The 27,294-nt window shown below is 42.3% G+C and overlaps 24 non-coding genes across 24 annotated transcripts; 5 read left to right on the top strand and 19 right to left on the bottom strand.

Moving 5' to 3' along the window:
- Positions 1 to 779: 779 nt before the first annotated feature.
- Positions 780 to 852, bottom strand: trnaa-agc (transfer RNA alanine (anticodon AGC)). Its single transcript has one exon. It is a non-coding gene; the product is annotated as a tRNA-Ala (tRNA).
- Positions 853 to 2,103: 1,251 nt separating this feature from the next.
- trnaa-agc (transfer RNA alanine (anticodon AGC)) lies at positions 2,104 to 2,176 on the bottom strand. Its single transcript has one exon. It is a non-coding gene; the product is annotated as a tRNA-Ala (tRNA).
- Positions 2,177 to 5,067: 2,891 nt separating this feature from the next.
- On the bottom strand, positions 5,068 to 5,141 carry trnaa-agc (transfer RNA alanine (anticodon AGC)). Its single transcript has one exon. It is a non-coding gene; the product is annotated as a tRNA-Ala (tRNA).
- Positions 5,142 to 6,709: 1,568 nt separating this feature from the next.
- Positions 6,710 to 6,782, bottom strand: trnaa-agc (transfer RNA alanine (anticodon AGC)). Its single transcript has one exon. It is a non-coding gene; the product is annotated as a tRNA-Ala (tRNA).
- A 1,256-nt stretch (positions 6,783 to 8,038) lies between these two features.
- On the bottom strand, positions 8,039 to 8,111 carry trnaa-agc (transfer RNA alanine (anticodon AGC)). The gene has a single exon. It is a non-coding gene; the product is annotated as a tRNA-Ala (tRNA).
- A 1,257-nt stretch (positions 8,112 to 9,368) lies between these two features.
- trnaa-agc (transfer RNA alanine (anticodon AGC)) lies at positions 9,369 to 9,441 on the bottom strand. The gene has a single exon. It is a non-coding gene; the product is annotated as a tRNA-Ala (tRNA).
- Positions 9,442 to 10,385: 944 nt separating this feature from the next.
- trnaa-agc (transfer RNA alanine (anticodon AGC)) lies at positions 10,386 to 10,458 on the bottom strand. The gene has a single exon. It is a non-coding gene; the product is annotated as a tRNA-Ala (tRNA).
- Positions 10,459 to 10,697: 239 nt separating this feature from the next.
- trnaa-agc (transfer RNA alanine (anticodon AGC)) lies at positions 10,698 to 10,770 on the bottom strand. The gene has a single exon. It is a non-coding gene; the product is annotated as a tRNA-Ala (tRNA).
- Positions 10,771 to 12,026: 1,256 nt separating this feature from the next.
- On the bottom strand, positions 12,027 to 12,099 carry trnaa-agc (transfer RNA alanine (anticodon AGC)). Its single transcript has one exon. It is a non-coding gene; the product is annotated as a tRNA-Ala (tRNA).
- Positions 12,100 to 13,355: 1,256 nt separating this feature from the next.
- On the bottom strand, positions 13,356 to 13,428 carry trnaa-agc (transfer RNA alanine (anticodon AGC)). The gene has a single exon. It is a non-coding gene; the product is annotated as a tRNA-Ala (tRNA).
- Positions 13,429 to 14,684: 1,256 nt separating this feature from the next.
- trnaa-agc (transfer RNA alanine (anticodon AGC)) lies at positions 14,685 to 14,757 on the bottom strand. Its single transcript has one exon. It is a non-coding gene; the product is annotated as a tRNA-Ala (tRNA).
- Positions 14,758 to 15,701: 944 nt separating this feature from the next.
- On the bottom strand, positions 15,702 to 15,774 carry trnaa-agc (transfer RNA alanine (anticodon AGC)). Its single transcript has one exon. It is a non-coding gene; the product is annotated as a tRNA-Ala (tRNA).
- Positions 15,775 to 16,013: 239 nt separating this feature from the next.
- Positions 16,014 to 16,086, bottom strand: trnaa-agc (transfer RNA alanine (anticodon AGC)). The gene has a single exon. It is a non-coding gene; the product is annotated as a tRNA-Ala (tRNA).
- Positions 16,087 to 18,359: 2,273 nt separating this feature from the next.
- On the bottom strand, positions 18,360 to 18,432 carry trnaa-agc (transfer RNA alanine (anticodon AGC)). Its single transcript has one exon. It is a non-coding gene; the product is annotated as a tRNA-Ala (tRNA).
- A 239-nt stretch (positions 18,433 to 18,671) lies between these two features.
- trnaa-agc (transfer RNA alanine (anticodon AGC)) lies at positions 18,672 to 18,744 on the bottom strand. Its single transcript has one exon. It is a non-coding gene; the product is annotated as a tRNA-Ala (tRNA).
- A 944-nt stretch (positions 18,745 to 19,688) lies between these two features.
- On the bottom strand, positions 19,689 to 19,761 carry trnaa-agc (transfer RNA alanine (anticodon AGC)). The gene has a single exon. It is a non-coding gene; the product is annotated as a tRNA-Ala (tRNA).
- A 473-nt stretch (positions 19,762 to 20,234) lies between these two features.
- Positions 20,235 to 20,307, bottom strand: trnaa-agc (transfer RNA alanine (anticodon AGC)). Its single transcript has one exon. It is a non-coding gene; the product is annotated as a tRNA-Ala (tRNA).
- A 944-nt stretch (positions 20,308 to 21,251) lies between these two features.
- Positions 21,252 to 21,324, bottom strand: trnaa-agc (transfer RNA alanine (anticodon AGC)). The gene has a single exon. It is a non-coding gene; the product is annotated as a tRNA-Ala (tRNA).
- Positions 21,325 to 21,563: 239 nt separating this feature from the next.
- Positions 21,564 to 21,636, bottom strand: trnaa-agc (transfer RNA alanine (anticodon AGC)). The gene has a single exon. It is a non-coding gene; the product is annotated as a tRNA-Ala (tRNA).
- Positions 21,637 to 22,726: 1,090 nt separating this feature from the next.
- Positions 22,727 to 22,799, top strand: trnaa-agc (transfer RNA alanine (anticodon AGC)). The gene has a single exon. It is a non-coding gene; the product is annotated as a tRNA-Ala (tRNA).
- A 239-nt stretch (positions 22,800 to 23,038) lies between these two features.
- trnaa-agc (transfer RNA alanine (anticodon AGC)) lies at positions 23,039 to 23,111 on the top strand. The gene has a single exon. It is a non-coding gene; the product is annotated as a tRNA-Ala (tRNA).
- Positions 23,112 to 24,055: 944 nt separating this feature from the next.
- On the top strand, positions 24,056 to 24,128 carry trnaa-agc (transfer RNA alanine (anticodon AGC)). Its single transcript has one exon. It is a non-coding gene; the product is annotated as a tRNA-Ala (tRNA).
- An 864-nt stretch (positions 24,129 to 24,992) lies between these two features.
- On the top strand, positions 24,993 to 25,065 carry trnaa-agc (transfer RNA alanine (anticodon AGC)). Its single transcript has one exon. It is a non-coding gene; the product is annotated as a tRNA-Ala (tRNA).
- A 944-nt stretch (positions 25,066 to 26,009) lies between these two features.
- Positions 26,010 to 26,082, top strand: trnaa-agc (transfer RNA alanine (anticodon AGC)). The gene has a single exon. It is a non-coding gene; the product is annotated as a tRNA-Ala (tRNA).
- Positions 26,083 to 27,294: the final 1,212 nt, after the last annotated feature.

Raw genomic sequence — 27,294 nt, 5'->3', positions numbered from 1 at the left:
TGGAAATAGTTGTATTGTTGTGTTAGTGAGTTTGTGGGTGTTTGATAGCAGAAAAACCTGCGAGTCTGGAGTTCCCCTGCTGGTTGTCTATGGAATAACATTAGGATCAGTTGATCGTGGGGACAAATGCATGTTAGTTGCCCATATCTAGCTGATAATTGTGAAGTCAAACGTTTGCTTTGGTATATCTTGATTCGTCCTATTGTTGCCATTGTCCGGTGGAAGGAGGTTCAGTGAATGGGGTGGTGAGTGAAGCGTGAGGTAATACAGTAGGCGGGAGTGCGAGTGCTTCTTAAATGTATTGCTTTATGCATTTCTCACTCGCGTCCACACAAAAACATACTCAAGAGAACGGAGTGGAGAATAATACAATCGGAGCATGAGTGTGGAGCATGGTAGTATGTTTGGAAAAAAACCCCTAGAGTTTGAGAGCTACAAGCCCCCACTCACCCAGTAATTTTGAACTGTCCCTAAATAATCCATTAAAACACTGCATGAGAAAATGTCATAAACTCAAAACAATTGAAAGAACAGAGTATAAAACAGTACTTAGCCTAATATATATTAACAGCCACGATAGCGTTGTCTACTGGTAGGTCTATTTTGAATTAATATTTCAACGTCACCACGCTCTACCTGACACTAGTTGTTCCAGCTATCGTCCTCGGGTAGCCGCAGCAATTCACATTTACATTTTAGAGCAGACAAGCACACTTGATTCAATTTGTTAGTCCAGAGCTACAACAACAATGTGTGCTGATTGAACCAAACAAAGTAATTGGAGGATGCGGGCATCGATCCCGCTACCTCTCGCATGCTAAGCGAGCGCTCTACCATTTGAGCTAATCCCCCTGTGCCTAAAAAAGAAGTATGAAATCTCAATGACCGCACTGCCAAATCCCTCGTCCATAAGAAAGGATACTTTTTTTAAAGTATGCTTGCTTCAGCTGTCTAAAAGTATTTTTCATGGTAGTTCAGTAAGGTTGAAGTGTGAAGTAGTGACTGGAGTAAGCCAGTGGTGGAAATAGTTGTATTGTTGGGTTAGTATCCAGAGCTACAACAACAATGTGTGCTGATTGAACCAAACAAATATTGGAGGATGCGGGCATCGATCCCGCTACCTCTCGCATGCTAAGCGAGCGCTCTACCATTTGAGCTAATCCCCTGTGCCTCCAACAAGAAGTATGAAATCTCAATGACCGCACTGCCAAATCCCTCGTCCATAAGAAAGGATACTTTTTTTAAAGTATGCTTGCTTCAGCTGTCTAAAAGTATTTTTCATGGTAGTTCAGTAAATGTTGAAGTAGTGACTGGAGTAAGCCCAGTGGTGGAAATAGTTGTATTGTTGTGTTAGTGAGTTTTGGGTGTTTGATAGCAGAAAAAAAACCTGCGAGTCTGGAGTTCCCCCTGCTGGCTGTCTGTGGAATAACATTAGGATCAGTTGATCGTGGGAAATGCATGTTAGTGCCCATATCTAGCTGATAATTGTGAAGTCAAACGTTTGGCTTGTGTATATCTTGATTCGTCTATGTTGCCATTGTCCTGGCTGGAAGGAGGTTCAGTGAATGGGGTGGTGAAGCGTGAGGTAATACAGTAGGGGGAGTGCGAGTGCTTCTTAAATGTATTGCTTTATGCATTCTCCTCACTCGCGTCCACACAAAAACATACTCAAGAGAACGGAGTGGAGAATACAATCGGAGCATGAGTGTGGAGCATGGTAGTATGTTTGGAAAAACACCCCTAGAGTTTGAGAGCTACAAGCCACCACTCACCCAGTAATTTTTGAACTGTCCCTAATAATCCCATTAAAACACTGCATGAGAAAAATGTCATAAACTCACAAACAATTGAAAGAACAGAATAAAACAGTACTTAGCCTAATATATTATTAACAGCCACGATAGCGTTGTCTACTGGTAGGTCTATTTTGAATTAATATTTCAACTCGTCACCACGCTCTACCTGACACTAGTTGTTCCCAGCTATCGTCCTCGGGTAGCCGCAGCAATTCACATTTACATTTAGAGCCAGACAAGCACACTTGATCATTGTTAGTCCAGAGCTACAACAACAATGTGTGCTGATTGAACAAACAAAAGTAATTGGAGGATGCGGGCATCGATCCCGCTACCTCTCGCATGCTAAGCGAGCGCTCTACCATTTGAGCTAATACCCCTGTGCCTACAAAAAGAAGTATGAAATCTCAATGACCGCACTGCCAAATCCCTCGTCCATAAGAAAGGATACTTTTTTTAAAGTATGCTTGCTTCAGCTGTCTAAAAGTATTTTCATGGTAGTTCAGTAAAGGTTGAAGTAGTGACTGGCAGTAAGCCCAGTGGTGGAAATAGTTGTATTGTTGGGTTAGTATCCAGAGCTACAACAACAATGTGTGCTGATTGAACCAAACCAAATATTGGAGGATGCGGGCATCGATCCCGCTACCTCTCGCATGCTAAGCGAGCGCTCTACCATTTGAGCTAACCCCTGTGCTCCAACAAGAAGTATGAAATCTCAATGACCGCACTGCCAAATCCCTCGTCCATAAGAAAGGATACTTTTTTTAAAGTATGCTTGCTTCAGCTGTCTAAAAGTATTTTCATGGTAGTTCAGTAAATGTTGAAGTAGTGACTGGAGTAAGCCCAGTGGTGGAAATAGTTGTATTTTGTGTTAGTGAGTTTTGGGGTTGATAGCAGAAAAACTGCGAGTCTGGAGTCCCCCTGCTGGCTGTCTGTGGAATAACATTAGGATCAGTTGATCGTGGGGAAATGCATGTTAGTTGCCCATATCTAGCTGATAATTGTGAAGTCAAACGTTTGCTTTGTGTATATCTTGATTCGTCTATTGTTGCCATTGTCCTGGCTGGAAGGAGGTTCAGTAATGGGGTGGTGAGACGGTGAGGTAATACAGTTGGGGGGAGTGGTGCGAGTGCTTCTTAAATGTATTGCTTTATGCATTCTCCTCACTCGCGTCCACACAAAAACATACTCAGAGAACGGAGTGGAGAATACAATCGGAGCATGAGTGTGGAGCATGGTAGTATGTTTGGAAAAACACCCCTAGAGTTTGAGAGCTACAAGCCCCCACTCACCCAGTAATTTTTGAACTGTCCCTAAATAATCCCATTAAAACACTGCATGAGAAAAATGTCATAAACTCAAAAACAATTGAAAGAACAGAGTATACAACAGTACTTAGCCTAATATATTTAACAGCCACGATAGCGTTGTCTACTGGTAGGTCTATTTTGAATTAATATTTCAACTCGTCACCACGCTCTACCTGACACTAGTTGTTCCCAGCTATCGTCCTCGGGTAGCCGCAGCAATTCACATTTACATTTTAGAGCTAGACAAGCACACTTGATTCAATTTGTTAGTCCAGAGCTACACCAACCAATGTGTGCTGATGAACCAAAAAAAGTAATTGGAGGATGCGGGCATCGATCCCGCTACCTCCTGCGCATGCTAAGCGAGCACTCTACCATTTGAGCTAATCCCCCTGTGCTTATAAACAGAAGTATGAAATCCTCAATGACCACACTGCCAATCCTCGTCCATAAGAAAGGATACTTTTTTAAAAGTATGCTGTGCTTCAGCTGTCTAAAAGTATTTTTCATGGTAGTTCAGTAAAGGTTGAAGTAGTGACTGCAGTAAGCCCAGTGGTGGAAATATTTGTATTGTTGGGTTAGTTATCCAGACGCTACAACAACAATGTGTGCTGATTGAACCAAACCAAATATTTGAGTGATTGCGGGCATCGATCCCGCTACCTCTCGCATGCTAAGCGAGCGCTCTACCATTTGAGCTAATCCCCCTGTGCCTCAAAAGAAGTATGAAATCTCAATGACCGCACTGCCAAATCCCTCGTCCATAAGAAAGGATACTTTTTAAAGTATGCTTGCTTCAGCTGTCTAAAAGGTATTTTTCATGGTAGTTCAGTAAGGTTGAAGTAGTGACTGGCAGTAAGCCCAGTGGTGGAAATAGTTGTATTGTTGGGTTTAGTATCCAGAGCTACAACAACAATGTGTGCTGATTGAACAAACTAAATATTTGGAGGATGCGGTCATCGATCCCGCTACCTCTCGCATGCTAAGCGAGCGCTCTACCATTTGAGCTAATCCCCCTGTGCCTCCAACAAGAAGTATGAAATCTCAATGACCGCACTGCCAAATCCCTCGTCCATAAGAAAGGATTACTTTTTTAAAAGTATGCTGCTTCAGCTGTCTAAAAGTATTTTCATGGTAGTTCAGTAAATGTTGAAGTAGTGACTGGAGTAAGCCCAGTGGTGGAAATAGTTGTATTGTTGTGTTAGTGAGTTTTGGGTGTTTGATCAGCAGAAAAACCTGCGAGTCTTGAGTTCCCCCTGCTGGCTGTCTGTGGAATAACATTAGGATCAGTTGATCGTGGGGAAATGCATGTTAGTTGCCCATATCTAGCTGATAATTGTGAAGTCAAACGTTTGCTTTGTGTATATCTTGATTCGTCTATTGTTGCCATTGTCCTGGCTGGAAGGAGGTTCAGTGAATGGGGTGGTGAAGCGTGAGGTAATACAGTAGGGGGAGTGCGAGTGCTTCTTAAATGTATTGCTTTATGCATTCTCCTCACTCGCGTCCACACAAAAACATACTCAAGAGAACGGAGTGGAGAATACAATCGGAGCATGAGTGTGGAGCATGGTAGTATGTTTGGAAAAACACCCCTAGAGTTTGAAAGCTACAAGCCCCCACTCACCCAGTAATTTTTGAACTGTCCCTAAATAATCCCATTAAAACACTGCATGAGAAAAATGTCATAAACTCAAAACAATTGAAAGAACAGAGTATAAAACAGTACTTAGCCTAATATATTATTAACAGCCACGATAGCGTTGTCTACTGGTAGGTCTATTTTGAATTCATATTTCAACTCGTCACCACGCTCTACCTGACACTAGTTGTTCCCAGCTATCGTCCTCGGGTAGCCGCAGCAATTCACATTTACATTTTAGAGCTAGACAAGCACACTTGATTCAATTTGTTAGTCCAGAGCTACAACAACAATGTGTGCTGATTGAACCAAACAAAGTAATTGGAGGATGCGGGCGATCGATCCCGCTACCTCTCGCATGCTAAGCGAGCGCTCTACCATTTGAGCTAATCCCCCTGTGCCTAAACAAGAAGTATGAAATCTCAATGACCGCACTGCCAAATCCCTCGTCCATAAGAACGGATACTTTTTAAAAGTATGCTTGCTTCAGCTGTCTAAAAGTATTTTTCATGGTAGTTCAGTAAATGTTGAAGTTGTGACTGGAGTAAGCCCAGTGGTGGAAATAGTTGTATTGTTGGGTTAGTATCCAGAGATACAACAACAATGTGTGCTGATTGAACCAAACTAAATATTTGGAGGATGCGGGCATCGATCCCGCTACCCTCTCGCATGCTAAGCGAGCGCTCTACCATTTGAGCTAATCCCCCTGTGCCTCCAACAAGAAGTATGAAATCTCAATGACCGCACTGCCAAATCCCTCGTCCATAAGAAAGGATACTTTTTTAAAGTATGCTTGCTTCAGCTGTCTAAAAGTATTTTTCATGGTAGTTCAGTAAATGTTGAAGTAGTGACTGGAGTAAGCCCAGTGGTGGAAATAGTTGTATTGTTGTGTTAGTGAGTTTTGGGTGTTTGATAGCAGAAAACCTGCGAGTCTGGAGTTCCCCCTGCTGGCTGTCTGTGGAATAACATTAGGATCAGTTGATCGTGGGGAAATGCATGTTAGTTGCCCATATCTAGCTGATAATTGTGAAGTCAAACGTTTGCTTTGTGTATATCTTGATTCGTCTATTGTTGCCATTGTCCTGGCTGGAAGGAGGTTCAGTGAATGGGGTGGTGAAGCGTGAGGTAATACAGTAGGGGGAGTGCGAGTGCTTCTTAAATGTATTGCTTTATGCATTCTCCTCACTCGCGTCCACACAAAAACATACTCAAGAGAACGGAGTGGAGAATACAATCGGAGCATGAGTGTGGAGCATGGTAGTATGTTTGGAAAAAACACCCTAGAGTTTGAAAAGCTACAAGCCCCCACTCACCCAGTAATTTTTGAACTGTCCCTAAATAATCCCATTAAAACACTGCATGAGAAAAATGTCATAAACTCAAAACAATTGAAAGAACAGAGTATAAAAACAGTACTTAGCCTAATATATTATTAACAGCAACGATAGCGTTGTCTACTGGTAGGTCTATTTTGAATTCATATTTCAACTCGTCACCACGCTCTACCTGACACTAGTTGTTCCCAGCTATCGTCCTCGGGTAGCCGCAGCAATTCACATTTACATTTTAGAGCTAGACAAGCACACTTGATTCAATTTGTTAGTCCAGAGCTACAACAACAATGTGTGCTGATTGAACCAAACAAAGTAATTGGAGGATGCAGGCATCGATCCCGCTACCTCTCGCATGCTAAGCGAGCGCTCTACCATTTGAGCTAATCCCCCTGTGCCTTCAAAAAGAAGTATGAAATCTCAATGACCGCACTGCCAAATCCCTCGTCCATAAGAACGGATACTTTTTAAAAAGTATGCTTGCTTCAGCTGTCTAAAGGTATTTTTCATGGTAGTTCAGTAAATGTTGAAGTTAGTGACTGGAGTAAGCCCAGTGGTGGAAATAGTTGTATTGTTGGGTTAGTATCCAGAGCTACAACAACAATGTGTGCTGATTGAACCAAACTAAATATTTGGAGGATGCGGGCATCGATCCCGCTACCTCTCGCATGCTAAGCGAGCGCTCTACCATTTGAGCTAATCCCCCTGTTCCTCCAACAAGAAGTATGAAATCTCAATGACCGCACTGCCAAATCCCTCGTCCATAAGAAAGGATACTTTTTTTAAAGTATGCTTGCTTCAGCTGTCTAAAAGTATTTTTCATGGTAGTTCAGTAAATGTTGAAGTAGTGACTGGAGTAAGCCCAGTGGTGGAAATAGTTGTATTGTTGTGTTAGTGAGTTTTGGGTGTTTGATAGCAGAAAAACCTGCGAGTCTGGAGTTCCCCCTGCTGGCTGTCTGTGGAATAACATTAGGATCAGTTGATCGTGGGGAAATGCATGTTAGTTGCCCATATCTAGCTGATAATTGTGAAGTCAAACGTTTGCTTTGTGTATATCTTGATTCGTCTATTGTTGCCATTGTCCTGGCTGGAAGGAGGTTCAGTGAATGGGGTGGTGAAGCGTGAGGTAATACAGTAGGGGGAGTGCGAGTGCTTCTTAAATGTATTGCTTTATGCATTCTCCTCACTCGCGTCCACACAAAAACATACTCAAGAGAACGGAGTGGAGAATACAATCGGAGCATGAGTGTGGAGCATGGTAGTATGTTTGGAAAAACACCCCTAGAGTTTGAAAGCTACAAGCCCCCACTCACCCAGTAATTTTTGAACTGTCCCTAAATAATCCCATTAAAACACTGCATGAGAAAAATGTCATAAACTCAAAACAATTGAAAGAACAGAGTATAAAACAGTACTTAGCCTAATATATTATTAACAGCCACGATAGCGTTGTCTACTGGTAGGTCTATTTTGAATTCATATTTCAACTCGTCACCACGCTCTACCTGACACTAGTTGTTCCCAGCTATCGTCCTCGGGTAGCCGCAGCAATTCACATTTACATTTTAGAGCTAGACAAGCACACTTGATTCAATTTGTTAGTCCAGAGCTACAACAACAATGTGTGCTGATTGAACCAAAAAAAGTAATTGGAGGATGCAGGCATCGATCCCGCTACCTCTCGCATGCTAAGCGAGCGCTCTACCATTTGAGCTAATCCCCCTGTGCCTTCAAAAAGAAGTATGAAATCTCAATGACCGCACTGCCAAATCCCTCGTCCATAAGAACGGATACTTTTTAAAAAGTATGCTTGCTTCAGCTGTCTAAAGGTATTTTTCATGGTAGTTCAGTAAATGTTGAAGTTGTGACTGGAGTAAGCCCAGTGGTGGAAATAGTTGTATTGTTGGGTTAGTATCCAGAGCTACAACAACAATGTGTGCTGATTGAACCAAACTAAATATTTGGAGGATGCGGGCATCGATCACGCTACCTCTCGCATGCTAAGCGAGCGCTCTACCATTTGAGCTAATCCCCCTGTGCCTCCAACAAGAAGTATGAAATCTCAATGACCGCACTGCCAAATCCCTCGTCCATAAGAAAGGATACTTTTTTTAAAGTATGCTTGCTTCAGCTGTCTAAAAGTATTTTTCATGGTAGTTCAGTAAATGTTGAAGTAGTGACTGGAGTAAGCCCAGTGGTGGAAATAGTTGTATTGTTGTGTTAGTGAGTTTTGGGTGTTTGATAGCAGAAAAACCTGCGAGTCTGGAGTTCCCCCTGCTGGCTGTCTGTGGAATAACATTAGGATCAGTTGATCGTGGGGAAATGCATGTTAGTTGCCCATATCTAGCTGATAATTGTGAAGTCAAACGTTTGCTTTGTGTATATCTTGATTCGTCTATTGTTGCCATTGTCCTGGCTGGAAGGAGGTTCAGTGAATGGGGTGGTGAAGCGTGAGGTAATACAGTAGGGGGAGTGCGAGTGCTTCTTAAATGTATTGCTTTATGCATTCTCCTCACTCGCGTCCACACAAAAACATACTCAAGAGAACGGAGTGGAGAATACAATCGGAGCATGAGTGTGGAGCATGGTAGTATGTTTGGAAAAACACCCCTAGAGTTTGAAAGCTACAAGCCCCCACTCACCCAGTAATTTTTGAACTGTCCCTAAATAATCCCATTAAAACACTGCATGAGAAAAATGTCAGAAACTCAAAACAATTGAAAGTACAGAGTATAAAACAGTACTTAGCCTAATATATTATTAACAGCCACGATAGCGTTGTCTACTGGTAGGTCTATTTTGAATTAATATTTCAACTCGTCACCAAGCTCTACCTGACACTAGTTGTTCCCAGCTATCGTCCTCGGGTAGCCGCAGCAATTCACATTTACATTTTAGAGCCAGACAAGCACACTTGATTCAATTTGTTAGTCCAGAGCTACAACAACAATGTGTGCTGATTGAACCAAAAAAAGTAATTGGAGGATGCGGGCATCAATCCCGCTACCTCTCGCATGCTAAGCGAGCGCTCTAACATTTGAGCTAATCCCCCTGTGCCTAAAACAAGAAAGTATGAAATCTCAATGACCGCACTGCCAAATCCCTCGTCCATAAGAACGGATACTTTTTAAAAAGTATGCTTGCTTCAGCTGTCTAAAAGTATTTTTCATGGTAGTTCAGTAAATGTTGAAGTTGTGACTGGAGTAAGCCCAGTGGTGGAAATAGTTGTATTGTTGGGTTAGTATCCAGAGCTACAACAACAATGTGTGCTGATTGAACCAAACTAAATATTTGGAGGATGCGGGCATCGATCACGCTACCTCTCGCATGCTAAGCGAGCGCTCTACCATTTGAGCTAATCCCCCTGTGCCTCCAAAAAGAAGTATGAAATCTCAATGACCGCACTGCCAAATCCCTCGTCCATAAGAAAGGATACTTTTTTTAAAGTATGCTTGCTTCAGCTGTCTAAAAGTATTTTTCATGGTAGTTCAGTAAATGTTGAAGTAGTGACTGGAGTAAGCCCAGTGGTGGAAATAGTTGTATTGTTGTGTTAGTGAGTTTTGGGTGTTTGATAGCAGAAAAACCTGCGAGTCTGGAGTTCCCCCTGCTGGCTGTCTGTGGAATAACATTAGGATCAGTTGATCGTGGGGAAATGCATGTTAGTTGCCCATATCTAGCTGATAATTGTGAAGTCAAACGTTTGCTTTGTGTATATCTTGATTCGTCTATTGTTGCCATTGTCCTGGCTGGAAGGAGGTTCAGTGAATGGGGTGGTGAAGCGTGAGGTAATACAGTAGGGGGAGTGCGAGTGCTTCTTAAATGTATTGCTTTATGCATTCTCCTCACTCGCGTCCACACAAAAACATACTCAAGAGAACGGAGTGGAGAATACAATCGGAGCATGAGTGTGGAGCATGGTAGTATGTTTGGAAAAACACCCCTAGAGTTTGAAAGCTACAAGCCCCCACTCATCCAGTAATTTTTGAACTGTCCCTAAATAATCCCATTAAAACACTGCATGAGAAAAATGTCATAAACTCAAAACAATTGAAAGAACAGAGTATAAAACAGTACTTAGCCTAATATATTATTAACAGCCACGATAGCGTTGTCTACTGGTAGGTCTATTTTGAATTCATATTTCAACTCGTCACCACGCTCTACCTGACACTAGTTGTTCCCAGCTATCGTCCTCGGGTAGCCGCAGCAATTCACATTTACATTTTAGAGCTAGACAAGCACACTTGATTCAATTTGTTAGTCCAGAGCTACAACAACAATGTGTGCTGATTGAACCAAAAAAAGTAATTGGAGGATGCGGGCATCGATCCCGCTACCTCTCGCATGCTAAGCGAGCGCTCTACCATTTGAGCTAATCCCCCTGTGCCTTCAAAAAGAAGTATGAAATCTCAATGACCGCACTGCCAAATCCCTCGTCCATAAGAACGGATACTTTTTAAAAAGTATGCTTGCTTCAGCTGTCTAAAGGTATTTTTCATGGTAGTTCAGTAAATGTTGAAGTTGTGACTGGAGTAAGCCCAGTGGTGGAAATAGTTGTATTGTTGGGTTAGTATCCAGAGCTACAACAACAATGTGTGCTGATTGAACCAAACTAAATATTTGGAGGATGCGGGTATCGATCACGCTACCTCTCGCATGCTAAGCGAGCGCTCTACCATTTGAGCTAATCCCCCTGTGCCTCCAACAAGAAGTATGAAATCTCAATGACCGCACTGCCGAATCCCTCGTCCATAAGAAAGGATACTTTTTTTAAAGTATGCTTGCTTCAGCTGTCTAAAAGTATTTTTCATGGTAGCTCAGTAAATGTTTGAGTAGTGACTGGAGTAAGCCCAGTGGTGGAAATAGTTGTATTGTTGTGTTAGTGAGTTTTGGGTGTTTGATAGCAGAAAAACCTGCGAGTCTGGAGTTCCCCCTGCTGGCTGTCTGTGGAATAACATTAGGATCAGTTGATCGTGGGGAAATGCATGTTAGTTGCCCATATCTAGCTGATAATTGTGAAGTCAAACGTTTGCTTTGTGTATATCTTGATTCGTCTATTGTTGCCATTGTCCTGGCTGGAAGGAGGTTCAGTGAATGGGGTGGTGAAGCGTGAGGTAATACAGTAGGGGGAGTGCGAGTGCTTCTTAAATGTATTGCTTTATGCATTCTCCTCACTCGCGTCCACACAAAAACATACTCAAGAGAACGGAGTGGAGAATACAATCGGAGCATGAGTGTGGAGCATGGTAGTATGTTTGGAAAAACACCCCTAGAGTTTGAAAGCTACAAGCCCCCACTCACCCAGTAATTTTTGAACTGTCCCTAAATAATCCCATTAAAACACTGCATGAGAAAAATGTCATCAACTCAAAACAATTGAAAGAACAGAGTATAAAACAGTACTTAGCCTAATATATTATTAACAGCCACGATAGCGTTGTCTACTGGTAGGTCTATTTTGAATTCATATTTCAACTCGTCACCACGCTCTACCTGACACTAGTTGTTCCCAGCTATCGTCCTCGGGTAGCCGCAGCAATTCACATTTACATTTTAGAGCTAGACAAGCACACTTGATTCAATTTGTTAGTCCAGAGCTACAACAACAATGTGTGCTGATTGAACCAAAAAAAGTAATTGGAGGATCCAGGCATCGATCCCGCTACCTCTCGCATGCTAAGCGAGCGCTCTACCATTTGAGCTAATCCCCCTGTGCCTTCAAAAAGAAGTATGAAATCTCAATGACCGCACTGCCAAATCCCTCGTCCATAAGAACGGATACTTTTTAAAAAGTATGCTTGCTTCAGCTGTCTAAAGGTATTTTTCATGGTAGTTCAGTAAATGTTGAAGTTGTGACTGGAGTAAGCCCAGTGGTGGAAATAGTTGTATTGTTGGGTTAGTATCCAGAGATACAACAACAATGTGTGCTGATTGAACCAAACTAAATATTTGGAGGATGCGGGTATCGATCACGCTACCTCTCGCATGCTAAGCGAGCGCTCTACCATTTGAGCTAATCCCCCTGTGCCTCCAACAAGAAGTATGAAATCTCAATGACCGCACTGCCAAATCCCTCGTCCATAAGAAAGGATACTTTTTTTAAAGTATGCTTGCTTCAGCTGTCTAAAAGTATTTTTCATGGTAGTTCAGTAAATGTTGAAGTAGTGACTGGAGTAAGCCCAGTGGTGGAAATAGTTGTATTGTTGTGTTAGTGAGTTTTGGGTGTTTGATAGCAGAAAAACCTGCGAGTCTGGAGTTCCCCCTGCTGGCTGTCTGTGGAATAACATTAGGATCAGTTGATCGTGGGGAAATGCATGTTAGTTGCCCATATCTAGCTGATAATTGTGAAGTCAAACGTTTGCTTTGTGTATATCTTGATTCGTCTATTGTTGCCATTGTCCTGGCTGGAAGGAGGTTCAGTGAATGGGGTGGTGAAGCGTGAGGTAATACAGTAGGGGGAGTGCGAGTGCTTCTTAAATGTATTGCTTTATGCATTCTCCTCACTCGCGTCCACACAAAAACATACTCAAGAGAACGGAGTGGAGAATACAATCGGAGCATGAGTGTGGAGCATGGTAGTATGTTTGGAAAAACACCCCTAGAGTTTGAAAGCTACAAGCCCCCACTCACCCAGTAATTTTTGAACTGTCCCTAAATAATCCCATTAAAACACTGCATGAGAAAAATGTCATAAACTCAAAACAATTGAAAGAACAGAGTATAAAACAGTACTTAGCCTAATATATTATTAACAGCCACGATAGCGTTGTCTACTGGTAGGTCTATTTTGAATTCATATTTCAACTCGTCACCACGCTCTACCTGACACTAGTTGTTCCCAGCTATCGTCCTCGGGTAGCCGCAGCAATTCACATTTACATTTTAGAGCTAGACAAGCACACTTGATTCAATTTGTTAGTCCAGAGCTACAACAACAATGTGTGCTGATTGAACCAAAAAAAGTAATTGGAGGATGCAGGCATCGATCCCGCTACCTCTCGCATGCTAAGCGAGCGCTCTACCATTTGAGCTAATCCCCCTGTGCCTTCAAAAAGAAGTATGAAATCTCAATGACCGCACTGCCAAATCCCTCGTCCATAAGAACGGATACTTTTTAAAAAGTATGCTTGCTTCAGCTGTCTAAAGGTATTTTTCATGGTAGTTCAGTAAATGTTGAAGTTGTGACTGGAGTAAGCCCAGTGGTGGAAATAGTTGTATTGTTGGGTTAGTATCCAGAGCTACAACAACAATGTGTGCTGATTGAACCAAACTAAATATTTGGAGGATGCGGGTATCGATCACGCTACCTCTCGCATGCTAAGCGAGCGCTCTACCATTTGAGCTAATCCCCCTGTGCCTCCAACAAGAAGTATGAAATCTCAATGACCGCACTGCCAAATCCCTCGTCCATAAGAAAGGATACTTTTTTTAAAGTATGCTTGCTTCAGCTGTCTAAAAGTATTTTTCATGGTAGTTCAGTAAATGTTGAAGTAGTGACTGGAGTAAGCCCAGTGGTGGAAATAGTTGTATTGTTGTGTTAGTGAGTTTTGGGTGTTTGATAGCAGAAAAACCTGCGAGTCTGGAGTTCCCCCTGCTGGCTGTCTGTGGAATAACATTAGGATCAGTTGATCGTGGGGAAATGCATGTTAGTTGCCCATATCTAGCTGATAATTGTGAAGTCAAACGTTTGCTTTGTGTATATCTTGATTCGTCTATTGTTGCCATTGTCCTGGCTGGAAGGAGGTTCAGTGAATGGGGTGGTGAAGCGTGAGGTAATACAGTAGGGGGAGTGCGAGTGCTTCTTAAATGTATTGCTTTATGCATTCTCCTCACTCGCGTCCACACAAAAACATACTCAAGAGAACGGAGTGGAGAATACAATCGGAGCATGAGTGTGGAGCATGGTAGTATGTTTGGAAAAACACCCCTAGAGTTTGAAAGCTACAAGCCCCCACTCACCCAGTAATTTTTGAACTGTCCCTAAATAATCCCATTAAAACACTGCATGAGAAAAATGTCAGAAACTCAAAACAATTGAAAGTACAGAGTATAAAACAGTACTTAGCCTAATATATTATTAACAGCCACGATAGCGTTGTCTACTGGTAGGTCTATTTTGAATTAATATTTCAACTCGTCACCAAGCTCTACCTGACACTAGTTGTTCCCAGCTATCGTCCTCGGGTAGCCGCAGCAATTCACATTTACATTTTAGAGCCAGACAAGCACACTTGATTCAATTTGTTAGTCCAGAGCTACAACAACAATGTGTGCTGATTGAACCAAAAAAAGTAATTGGAGGATGAGGGCATCAATCCCGCTACCTCTCGCATGCTAAGCGAGCGCTCTAACATTTGAGCTAATCCCCCTGTGCCTAAAACAAGAAATATGAAATCTCAATGACCGCACTGCCAAATCCCTCGTCCATAAGAACGGATACTTTTTAAAAAGTATGCTTGCTTCAGCTGTCTAAAAGTATTTTTCATGGTAGTTCAGTAAATGTTGAAGTTGTGACTGGAGTAAGCCCAGTGGTGGAAATAGTTGTATTGTTGGGTTAGTATCCAGAGCTACAACAACAATGTGTGCTGATTGAACCAAACTAAATATTTGGAGGATGCGGGCATCGATCACGCTACCTCTCGCATGCTAAGCGAGCGCTCTACCATTTGAGCTAATCCCCCTGTGCCTCCAAAAAGAAGTATGAAATCTCAATGACCGCACTGCCAAATCCCTCGTCCATAAGAAAGGATACTTTTTTTAAAGTATGCTTGCTTCAGCTGTCTAAAAGTATTTTTCATGGTAGTTCAGTAAATGTTGAAGTAGTGACTGGAGTAAGCCCAGTGGTGGAAATAGTTGTATTGTTGTGTTAGTGAGTTTTGGGTGTTTGATAGCAGAAAAACCTGCGAGTCTGGAGTTCCCCCTGCTGGCTGTCTGTGGAATAACATTAGGATCAGTTGATCGTGGGGAAATGCATGTTAGTTGCCCATATCTAGCTGATAATTGTGAAGTCAAACGTTTGCTTTGTGTATATCTTGATTCGTCTATTGTTGCCATTGTCCTGGCTGGAAGGAGGTTCAGTGAATGGGGTGGTGAAGCGTGAGGTAATACAGTAGGGGGAGTGCGAGTGCTTCTTAAATGTATTGCTTTATGCATTCTCCTCACTCGCGTCCACACAAAAACATACTCAAGAGAACGGAGTGGAGAATACAATCGGAGCATGAGTGTGGAGCATGGTAGTATGTTTGGAAAAACACCCCTAGAGTTTGAAAGCTACAAGCCCCCACTCATCCAGTAATTTTTGAACTGTCCCTAAATAATCCCATTAAAACACTGCATGAGAAAAATGTCATAAACTCAAAACAATTGAAAGAACAGAGTATAAAACAGTACTTAGCCTAATATATTATTAACAGCCACGATAGCGTTGTCTACTGGTAGGTCTATTTTGAATTCATATTTCAACTCGTCACCACGCTCTACCTGACACTAGTTGTTCCCAGCTATCGTCCTCGGGTAGCCGCAGCAATTCACATTTACATTTTAGAGCTAGACAAGCACACTTGATTCAATTTGTTAGTCCAGAGCTACAACAACAATGTGTGCTGATTGAACCAAAAAAAGTAATTGGAGGATGCGGGCATCGATCCCGCTACCTCTCGCATGCTAAGCGAGCGCTCTACCATTTGAGCTAATCCCCCTGTGCCTTCAAAAAGAAGTATGAAATCTCAATGACCGCACTGCCAAATCCCTCGTCCATAAGAACGGATACTTTTTAAAAAGTATGCTTGCTTCAGCTGTCTAAAGGTATTTTTCATGGTAGTTCAGTAAATGTTGAAGTTGTGACTGGAGTAAGCCCAGTGGTGGAAATAGTTGTATTGTTGGGTTAGTATCCAGAGCTACAACAACAATGTGTGCTGATTGAACCAAACTAAATATTTGGAGGATGCGGGTATCGATCACGCTACCTCTCGCATGCTAAGCGAGCGCTCTACCATTTGAGCTAATCCCCCTGTGCCTCCAACAAGAAGTATGAAATCTCAATGACCGCACTGCCGAATCCCTCGTCCATAAGAAAGGATACTTTTTTTAAAGTATGCTTGCTTCAGCTGTCTAAAAGTATTTTTCATGGTAGTTCAGTAAATGTTGAAGTAGTGACTGGAGTAAGCCCAGTGGTGGAAATAGTTGTATTGTTGTGTTAGTGAGTTTTGGGTGTTTGATAGCAGAAAAACCTGCGAGTCTGGAGTTCCCCCTGCTGGCTGTCTGTGGAATAACATTAGGATCAGTTGATCGTGGGGAAATGCATGTTAGTTGCCCATATCTAGCTGATAATTGTGAAGTCAAATGTTTGCTTTGTGTATATCTTGATTCGTCTATTGTTGCCATTGTCCTGGCTGGAAGGAGGTTCAGTGAATGGGGTGGTGAAGCGTGAGGTAATACAGTAGGGGGAGTGCGAGTGCTTCTTAAATGTATTGCTTTATGCATTCTCCTCACTCGCGTCCACACAAAAACATACTCAAGAGAACGGAGTGGAGAATACAATCGGAGCATGAGTGTGGAGCATGGTAGTATGTTTGGAAAAACACCCCTAGAGTTTGAAAGCTACAAGCCCCCACTCACCCAGTAATTTTTGAACTGTCCCTAAATAATCCCATTAAAACACTGCATGAGAAAAATGTCAGAAACTCAAAACAATTGAAAGTACAGAGTATAAAACAGTACTTAGCCTAATATATTATTAACAGCCACGATAGCGTTGTCTACTGGTAGGTCTATTTTGAATTAATATTTCAACTCGTCACCAAGCTCTACCTGACACTAGTTGTTCCCAGCTATCGTCCTCGGGTAGCCGCAGCAATTCACATTTACATTTTAGAGCCAGACAAGCACACTTGATTCAATTTGTTAGTCCAGAGCTACAACAACAATGTGTGCTGATTGAACCAAAAAAAGTAATTGGAGGATGAGGGCATCAATCCCGCTACCTCTCGCATGCTAAGCGAGCGCTCTAACATTTGAGCTAATCCCCCTGTGCCTAAAACAAGAAGTATGAAATCTCAATGACCGCACTGCCAAATCCCTCGTCCATAAGAACGGATACTTTTTTAAAAGTATGCTTGCTTCAGCTGTCTAAAAGTATTTTTCATGGTAGTTCAGTAAATGTTGAAGTTGTGACTGGAGTAAGCCCAGTGGTGGAAATAGTTGTATTGTTGGGTTAGTATCCAGAGCTACAACAACAATGTGTGCTGATTGAACCAAACTAAATATTTGGAGGATGCGGGCATCGATCACGCTACCTCTCGCATGCTAAGCGAGCGCTCTACCATTTGAGATAATCCCCCTGTGCCTCCAAAAAGAAGTATGAAATCTCAATGACCGCACTGCCAAATCCCTCGTCCATAAGAAAGGATACTTTTTTTAAAGTATGCTTGCTTCAGCTGTCTAAAAGTATTTTTCATGGTAGTTCAGTAAATGTTGAAGTAGTGACTGGAGTAAGCCCAGTGGTGGAAATAGTTGTATTGTTGTGTTAGTGAGTTTTGGGTGTTTGATAGCAGAAAAACCTGCGAGTCTGGAGTTCCCCCTGCTGGCTGTCTGTGGAATAACATTAGGATCAGTTGATCGTGGGGAAATGCATGTTAGTTGCCCATATCTAGCTGATAATTGTGAAGTCAAACGTTTGCTTTGTGTATATCTTGATTCGTCTATTGTTGCCATTGTCCTGGCTGGAAGGAGGTTCAGTGAATGGGGTGGTGAAGCGTGAGGTAATACAGTAGGGGGAGTGCGAGTGCTTCTTAAATGTATTGCTTTATGCATTCTCCTCACTCGCGTCCACACAAAAACATACTCAAGAGAACGGAGTGGAGAATACAATCGGAGCATGAGTGTGGAGCATGGTAGTATGTTTGGAAAAACACCCCTAGAGTTTGAAAGCTACAAGCCCCCACTCACCCAGTAATTTTTGAACTGTCCCTAAATAATCCCATTAAAACACTGCATGAGAAAAATGTCATAAACTCAAAACAATTGAAAGAACAGAGTATAAAACAGTACTTAGCCTAATATATTATTAACAGCCACGATAGCGTTGTCTACTGGTAGGTCTATTTTGAATTCATATTTCAACTCGTCACCACGCTCTACCTGACACTAGTTGTTCCCAGCTATCGTCCTCGGGTAGCCGCAGCAATTCACATTTACATTTTAGAGCTAGACAAGCACACTTGATTCAATTTGTTAGTCCAGAGCTACAACAACAATGTGTGCTGATTGAACCAAACAAAGTAATTGGAGGATACGGGCATCGATCCCGCTACCTCTCGCATGCTAAGCGAGCACTCTACCATTTGAGCTAATCCCCCTGTGCCTCTGAAAAGAAGTATGAAATCTCAATGACCGCACTGCCAAATCCCTCGTCCATAAGAAAGGATACTTTTTTAAAAGTATGCTTGCTTCAGCTGTCTAAAAGTATTTTTCATGGTAGTTCAGTAAAGGTTGAAGTAGTGACTGCAGTAAGCCCAGTGGTGTAAATAGTTGTATTGTTGGGTTAGTATCCAGAGCTACAACAACAATGTGTGCTGATTGAACCAAACTAAATATTTGGAGGATGCGGGTATCGATCCCGCTACCTCTCGCATGCTAAGCGAGCGCTCTACCATTTGAGCTAATCCCCCTGTTCCGCCAACAAGAAGTATGAAATCTCAATGACCGCACTGCCAAATCCCTCGTCCATAAGAAAGGATACTTTTTTTAAAGTATGCTTGCTTCAGCTGTCTAAAAGTATTTTTCATGGTAGTTCAGTAAATGTTGAAGTAGTGACTGGAGTAAGCCCAGTGGTGGAAATAGTTGTATTGTTGTGTTAGTGAGTTTTGGGTGTTTGATAGCAGAAAAACCTGCGAGTCTGGAGTTCCCCCTGCTGGCTGTCTGTGGAATAACATTAGGATCAGTTGATCGTGGGGAAATGCATGTTAGTTGCCCATATCTAGCTGATAATTGTGAAGTCAAACGTTTGCTTTGTGTATATCTTGATTCGTCTATTGTTGCCATTGTCCTGGCTGGAAGGAGGTTCAGTGAACGGGGTGGTGAAGCGTGAGGTAATACAGTAGGGGGAGTGCGAGTGCTTCTTAAATGTATTGCTTTATGCATTCTCCTCACTCGCGTCCACACAAAAAAATACTCAAGAGAACGGAGTGGAGAATACAATCGGAGCATGAGTGTGGAGCATGGTAGTATGTTTGGAAAAACACCCCTAGAGTTTGAAAGCTACAAGCCCCCACTCATCCAGTAATTTTTGAACTGTCCCTAAATAATCCCATTAAAACACTGCATGAGAAAAATGTCATAAACTCAAAACAATTGAAAGAACAGAGTATAAAACAGTACTTAGCCTAATATATTATTAACAGCCACGATAGCGTTGTCTACTGGTAGGTCTATTTTGAATTCATCTTTCAACTCGTCACCAAGCTCTACCTGACACTAGTTGTTCCCAGCTATCGTCCTCGGGTAGCCGCAGCAATTCACATTTACATTTTAGAGCCAGACAAGCACACTTGATTCAATTTGTTAGTCCAGGGCTACAACAACAATGTGTGCTGATTGAACCAAAAAAAGTAATTGGAGGATGCGGGCATCGATCCCGCTACCTCTCGCATGCTAAGCGAGCGCTCTACCATTTGAGCTAATCCCCCTGTGCCTTCAAAAAGAAGTATGAAATCTCAATGACCGCACTGCCAAATCCCTCGTCCATAAGAAAGGATACTTTTTTTAAAGTATGCTTGCTTCAGCTGTCTAAAAGTATTTTTCATGGTAGTTCAGTAAAGGTTGAAGTAGTGACTGCAGTAAGCCCAGTGGTGGAAATAGTTGTATTGTTGGGTTAGTATCCAGAGCTACAACAACAATGTGTGCTGATTGAACCAAACCAAATATTTGGAGGATGCGGGCATCGATCCCGCTACCTCTCGCATGCTAAGCGAGCGCTCAGCCATTTGAGCTAATCCCCACGTCACCACGCTCTACCTGACACTAGTTGTTCCCAGCTATCGTCCTCGGGTAGCCGCAGCAATTCACATTTACATTTTAGAGCTAGACAAGTACACTTGATTCAATTTGTTAGTCCAGAGCTACAACAACAATGTGTGCTGATTGAACCAAACAAAGTAATTGGAGGATACGGGCATCGATCCCGCTACCTCTCGCATGCTAAGCGAGCGCTCTACCATTTGAGCTAATCCCCCTGTGCCTCCAACAAGAAGTATGAAATCTCAATGACCGCACTGCCAAATCCCTCGTCCATAAGAAAGGATACTTTTTTTAAAGTATGCTTGCTTCAGCTGTCTAAAAGTATTTTTCATGGTAGTTCAGTAAATGTTGAAGTAGTGACTGGAGTAAGCCCAGTGGTGGAAATAGTTGTATTGTTGTGTTAGTGAGTTTTGGGTGTTTGATAGCAGAAAAACCTGCGAGTCTGGAGTTCCCCCTGCTGGCTGTCTGTGGAATAACATTAGGATCAGTTGATCGTGGGGAAATGCATGTTAGTTGCCCATATCTAGCTGATAATTGTGAAGTCAAACGTTTGCTTTGTGTATATCTTGATTCGTCTATTGTTGCCATTGTCCTGGCTGGAAGGAGGTTCAGTGAATGGGGTGGTGAAGCGTGAGGTAATACATTAGGGGGAGTGCGAGTGCTTCTTAAATGTATTGCTTTATGCATTCTCCTCACTCGCGTCCACACAAAAACGTACTCAAGAGAACGGAGTGGAGAATACAATCGGAGCATGAGTGTGGAGCATGGTAGTATGTTTGGAAAAACACCCCTAGAGTTTGAGAGCTACAAGCCCCCACTCACCCAGTAATTTTTGAACTGTCCCTAAATAATCCCATTAAAACACTGCATGAGAAAAATGTCATGAACTCAAAACAATTGAAAGAACAGAGTATAAAACAGTACTTAGCCTAATATATTATTAACAGCCACGATAGCGTTGTCTACTGGTAGGTCTATTTTGAATTAATATTTCAACTCGTCACCACGCTCTACCTGACACTAGTTGTTCCCAGCTATCGTCCTCGGGTAGCCGCAGCAATTCACATTTACATTTTAGAGCTAGACAAGTACACTTGATTCAATTTGTTAGTCCAGAGGTACAACAACAATGTGTGCTGATTGAACCAAACAAAGTAATTGGAGGATGCGGGCATCGATCCCGCTACCTCTCGCATGCTAAGCGAGCGCTCTACCATTTGAGCTAATCCCCCTGTGCCTAAAACAAGAAGTATGAAATCTCAATGACCGCACTGCCAAATCCCTCGTCCATAAGAAAGGATACTTTTTTTAAAGTATGCTTGCTTCAGCTGTCTAAAAGTATTTTTCATGGTAGTTCAGTAAAGGTTGAAGTAGTGACTGCAGTAAGCCCAGTGGTGGAAATAGTTGTATTGTTGGGTTAGTGTCCAGAGCTACAACAACAATGTGTGCTGATTGAACCAAACCAAATATTTGGAGGATGCGGGTATCGATCCCGCTACCTCTCGCATGCTAAGCGAGCGCTCTACCATTTGAGCTAATCCCCCTGTGCCTCCAACAAGAAGTATGAAATCTCAATGACCGCACTGCCAAATCCCTCGTCCATAAGAAAGGATACTTTTTTTAAAGTATGCTTGCTTCAGCTGTCTAAAAGTATTTTTCATGGTAGTTCAGTAAATGTTGAAGTAGTGACTGGAGTAAGCCCAGTGGTGGAAATAGTTGTATTGTTGTGTTAGTGAGTTTTGGTGTTTGATAGCAGAAAAACCTGCGAGTCTGGAGTTCCCCCTGCTGGCTGTCTGTGGAATAATATTAGGATCAGTTGATCGTGGGGAAATGCATGTTAGTTGCCCATATCTAGCTGATAATTGTGAAGTCAAACGTTTGCTTTGTGTATATCTTGATTCGTCTATTGTTGCCATTGTCCTGGCTGGAAGGAGGTTCAGTGAATGGGGTGGTGAAGCGTGAGGTAATACAGTAGGGGGAGTGCGAGTGCTTCTTAAATGTATTGCTTTATGCATTCTCCTCACTCGCGTCCACACAAAAACATACTCAAGAGAACGGAGTGGAGAATACAATCGGAGCATGAGTGTGGAGCATGGTAGTATGTTTGGTAAACACCACTCCGTTCTCTTGAGTATGTTTTTGTGTGGACGCGAGTGAGGAGAATGCATAAAGCAATACATTTAAGAAGCACCCGCACTCCCCCTACTGTATTACCTCACGCTTCACCACCCCATTCACTGAACCTCCTTCCAGCCTGGACTATGGCAACAATAGACGAATCAAGATATACACAAAGCAAACGTTTGACTTCACAATTATCAGCTAGATATGGGCAACTAACATGCATTTCCCCACGATCAACTGATCCTAATGTTATTCCACAGACAGCCAGCAGGGGGAACTCCAGACTCGCAGGTTTTTCTGCTATCAAACACCCAAAACTCACTAACACAACAATACAACTATTTCCACCACTGGGCTTACTCCAGTCACTACTTCAACATTTACTGAACTACCATGAAAAATACTTTTAGACAGCTGAAGCAAGCATACTTTAAAAAAAGTATCCTTTCTTATGGACAAGGGATTTGGCAGTGCGGTCATTGAGATTTCATACTTCTTGTTGGAGCCACAGGGGGATTAGCTCAAATGGTAGAGCGCTCGCTTAGCATGCGAGAGGTAGCGGGATCGATACCCGCATCCTCCAAATATTTAGTTTGGTTCAATCAGCACACATTGTTGTTGTAGCTCTGGATACTAACCCAACAATACAACTATTTCCACCACTGGGCTTACTCCAGTCACAACTTCAACATTTACTGAACTACCATGAAAAATACTTTTAGACAGCTGAAGCAAGCATACTTTTTAAAAAGTATCCGTTCTTATGGACGAGGGATTTGGCAGTGCGGTCATTGAGATTTCATACTTCTTGTTTTAGGCACAGGGGGATTAGCTCAAATGGTAGAGCGCTCGCTTAGCATGCGAGAGGTAGCGGAATCGATACCCGCATCCTCCAATTACTTTGTTTGGTTCAATCAGCACACATTGTTGTTGTAGCTCTGGACTAACAAATTGAATCAAGTGTGCTTGTCTGGCTCTAAAATGTAAATGTGAATTGCTGCGGCTACCCGAGGACGATAGCTGGGAACAACTAGTGTCAGGTAGAGCGTGGTGAAGAGTTGAAATATTAATTCAAAATAGACCTACCAGTAGACAACGCTATCGTGGCTGTTAATAATATATTAGGCTAAGTACTGTTGTATACTCTGTTCTTTCAATTGTTTTGAGTTTATGACATTTTTCTCATGCAGTGTTTTAATGGGATTATTTAGGGACAGTTCAAAAATTACTGGGTGAGTGGGGGCTTGTAGCTCTCAAACTCTAGGGGTGTTTTTCCAAACATACTACCATGCTCCACACTCATGCTCCGATTGTATTCTCCACTCCGTTCTCTTGAGTATGTTTTTGTGTGGACGCGAGTGAGGAGAATGCATAAAGCAATACATTTAAGAAGCACTCGCACTCCCCCTACTGTATTACCTCACGCTTCACCACCCCATTCACTGAACCTCCTTCCAGCCAGGACAATGGCAACAATAGACGAATCAAGATATACACAAAGCAAACGTTTGACTTCACAATTATCAGCTAGATATGGGCAACTAACATGCATTTCCCCACGATCAACTGATCCTAATGTTATTCCACAGACAGCCAGTAGGGGGAACTCCAGACTCGCAGGTTTTTCTGCTATCAAACACCCAAAACTCACTAACACAACAATACAACTATTTCCACCACTGGGCTTACTCCAGTCACTACTTCAACATTTACTGAACTACCATGAAAAATACTTTTAGACAGCTGAAGCAAGCATACTTTAAAAAAAGTATCCTTTCTTATGGACGAGGGATTTGGCAGTGCGGTCATTGAGATTTCATACTTCTTGTTGGAGGCACAGGGGGATTAGCTCAAATGGTAGAGCGCTCGCTTAGCATGCGAGAGGTAGCGGGATCGATGCCCGCATCCTCCAAATATTTAGTTTGGTTCAATCAGCACACATTGTTGTTGTAGCTCTGGATACTAACCCAACAATACAACTATTTCCACCACTGGGCTTACTCCAGTCACAACTTCAACATTTACTGAACTACCATGAAAAATACTTTTAGACAGCTGAAGCAAGCATACTTTTAAAAAAAGTATCCTTTCTTATGGACGAGGGATTTGGCAGTGCGGTCATTGAGATTTCATACTTCTTTTTGAAGGCACAGGGGGATTAGCTCAAATGGTAGAGCGCTCGCTTAACATGCGAGAGGTAGCGGGATCGATGCCCGCATCCTCCAAACATTTGGTTTGGTTCAATCAGCACACATTGTTGTTGTAGGTCTGGATACTAACCCAACAATACAACTATTTCCACCACTGGGCTTACTGCAGTCACTACTTCAACCTTTACTGAACTACCATGAAAAATACTTTTAGACAGCTGAAGCAAGCATACTTTAAAAAAAGTATCCTTTCTTATGGACGAGGGATTTGGCAATGCGGTCATTGAGATTTCATACTTCTTTTTGAAGGCACAGGGGGATTAGCTCAAATGGTAGAGCGCCTGCTTAGCATGCGAGAGGTAGCGGGATCGATGCCCGCATCCTCCAAATATTTAGTTTGGTTCAATCAGCACACATTGTTGTTGTAGCTCTGGATACTAACCCAATAATACAACTATTTCCACCACTGGGCTTACTCCAGTCACAACTTCAACATTTACTGAACTACCATGAAAAATACTTTTAGACAGCTGAAGCAAGCATACTTTTTAAAAAGTATCCGTTCTTATGGACGAAGGATTTGGCAGTGCGGTCATTGAGATTTCATACTTCTTGTTTTAGGCACAGGGGGATTAGCTCAAATGGTAGAGCGCTCGCTTAGCATGCGAGAGGTAGCGGGATCGATGCCCGCATCCTCCAATTACTTTGTTTGGTTCAATCAGCACACATTGTTGTTGTAGCTCTGGACTAACAAATTGAATCAAGTGTGCTTGTCTGGCTCTAAAATGTAAATGTGAATTGCTGCGGCTACCCGAGGACGATAGCTGGGAACAACTAGTGTCAGGTAGAGCTTGGTGACGAGTTGAAATATTAATTCAAAATAGACCTACCAGTAGACAACGCTATCGTGGCTGTTAATAATATATTAGGCTAAGTACTGTTTTATACTCTGTTCTTTCAATTGTTTTGAGTTTATGACATTTTTCTCATGCAGTGTTTTAATGGGATTATTTAGGGACAGTTCAAAAATTACTGGGTGAGTGGGGGCTTGTAGCTTTCAAACTCTAGGGGTGTTTTTCCAAACATACTACCATGCTCCACACTCATGCTCCGATTGTATTCTCCACTCCGTTCTCTTGAGTATGTTTTTGTGTGGACGCGAGTGAGGAGAATGCATAAAGCAATACATTTAAGAAGCACTCGCACTCCCCCTACTGTATTACCTCACGCTTCACCACCCCGTTCACTGAACCTCCTTCCAGCCAGGACAATGGCAACAATAGACGAATCAAGATATACACAAAGCAAACGTTTGACTTCACAATTATCAGCTAGATATGGGCAACTAACATGCATTTCCCCACGATCAACTGATCCTAATGTTATTCCACAGACAGCCAGCAGGGGGAACTCCAGACTCGCAGGTTTTTCTGCTATCAAACACCCAAAACTCACTAACACAACAATACAACTATTTCCACCACTGGGCTTACTCCAGTCACTACTTCAACATTTACTGAACTACCATGAAAAATACTTTTAGACAGCTGAAGCAAGCATACTTTTAAAAAAGTATCCTTTCTTATGGACGAGGGATTTGGCAGTGCGGTCATTGAGATTTCATACTTCTTGTTGGAGGAACAGGGGGATTAGCTCAAATGGTAGAGCGCTCGCTTAGCATGCGAGAGGTAGCGGGATCGATGCCCGCATCCTCCAAATATTTAGTTTGGTTCAATCAGCACACATTGTTGTTGTAGCTCTGGATACTAACCCAACAATACAACTATTTCCACCACTGGGCTTACTGCAGTCACTACTTCAACCTTTACTGAACTACCATGAAAAATACTTTTAGACAGCTGAAGCAAGCATACTTTTAAAAAAGTATCCTTTCTTATGGACGAGGGATTTGGCAGTGCGGTCATTGAGATTTCATACTTATTTTTGGAGGCACAGGGGGATTAGCTCAAATGTTAGAGCGCTCGCTTAGCATGCGAGAGGTAGCGGGATTGATGCCCGCATCCTCCAATTACTTTTTTTGGTTCAATCAGCACACATTGTTGTTGTAGCTCTGGACTAACAAATTGAATCAAGTGTGCTTGTCTGGCTCTAAAATGTAAATGTGAATTGCTGCGGCTACCCGAGGACGATAGCTGGGAACAACTAGTGTCAGGTAGAGCTTGGTGACGAGTTGAAATATTAATTCAAAATAGACCTACCAGTAGACAACGCTATCGTGGCTGTTAATAATATATTAGGCTAAGTACTGTTTTATACTCTGTACTTTCAATTGTTTTGAGTTTATGACATTTTTCTCATGCAGTGTTTTAATGGGATTATTTAGGGACAGTTCAAAAATAACTGGGTGAGTGGGGGCTTGTAGCTTTCAAACTCTAGGGGTGTTTTTCCAAACATACTACCATGCTCCACACTCATGCTCCGATTGTATTCTCCACTCCGTTCTCTTGAGTATGTTTTTGTGTGGACGCGAGTGAGGAGAATGCATAAAGCAATACATTTAAGAAGCACTCGCACTCCCCCTACTGTATTACCTCACGCTTCACCACCCCATTCACTGAACCTCCTTCCAGCCAGGACAATGGCAACAATAGACGAATCAAGATATACACAAAGCAAACGTTTGACTTCACAATTATCAGCTAGATATGGGCAACTAACATGCATTTCCCCACGATCAACTGATCCTAATGTTATTCCACAGACAGCCAGCAGGGGGAACTCCAGACTCGCAGGTTTTTCTGCTATCAAACACCCAAAACTCACTAACACAACAATACAACTATTTCCACCACTGGGCTTACTCCAGTCACTACTTCAACATTTACTGAACTACCATGAAAAATACTTTTAGACAACTGAAGCAAGCATACTTTTAAAAAAGTATCCTTTCTTATGGACGAGGGATTT

This window comes from Oncorhynchus kisutch, unplaced genomic scaffold (assembly GCF_002021735.2).
Source record: "Oncorhynchus kisutch isolate 150728-3 unplaced genomic scaffold, Okis_V2 scaffold830, whole genome shotgun sequence".
In the NCBI taxonomy this organism is placed as follows: Eukaryota; Metazoa; Chordata; class Actinopteri; order Salmoniformes; family Salmonidae; genus Oncorhynchus; species Oncorhynchus kisutch.
The sequence above is the reverse complement of the archived record's forward strand: the minus strand, read 5'-3'. Positions and strand labels throughout refer to the sequence as shown.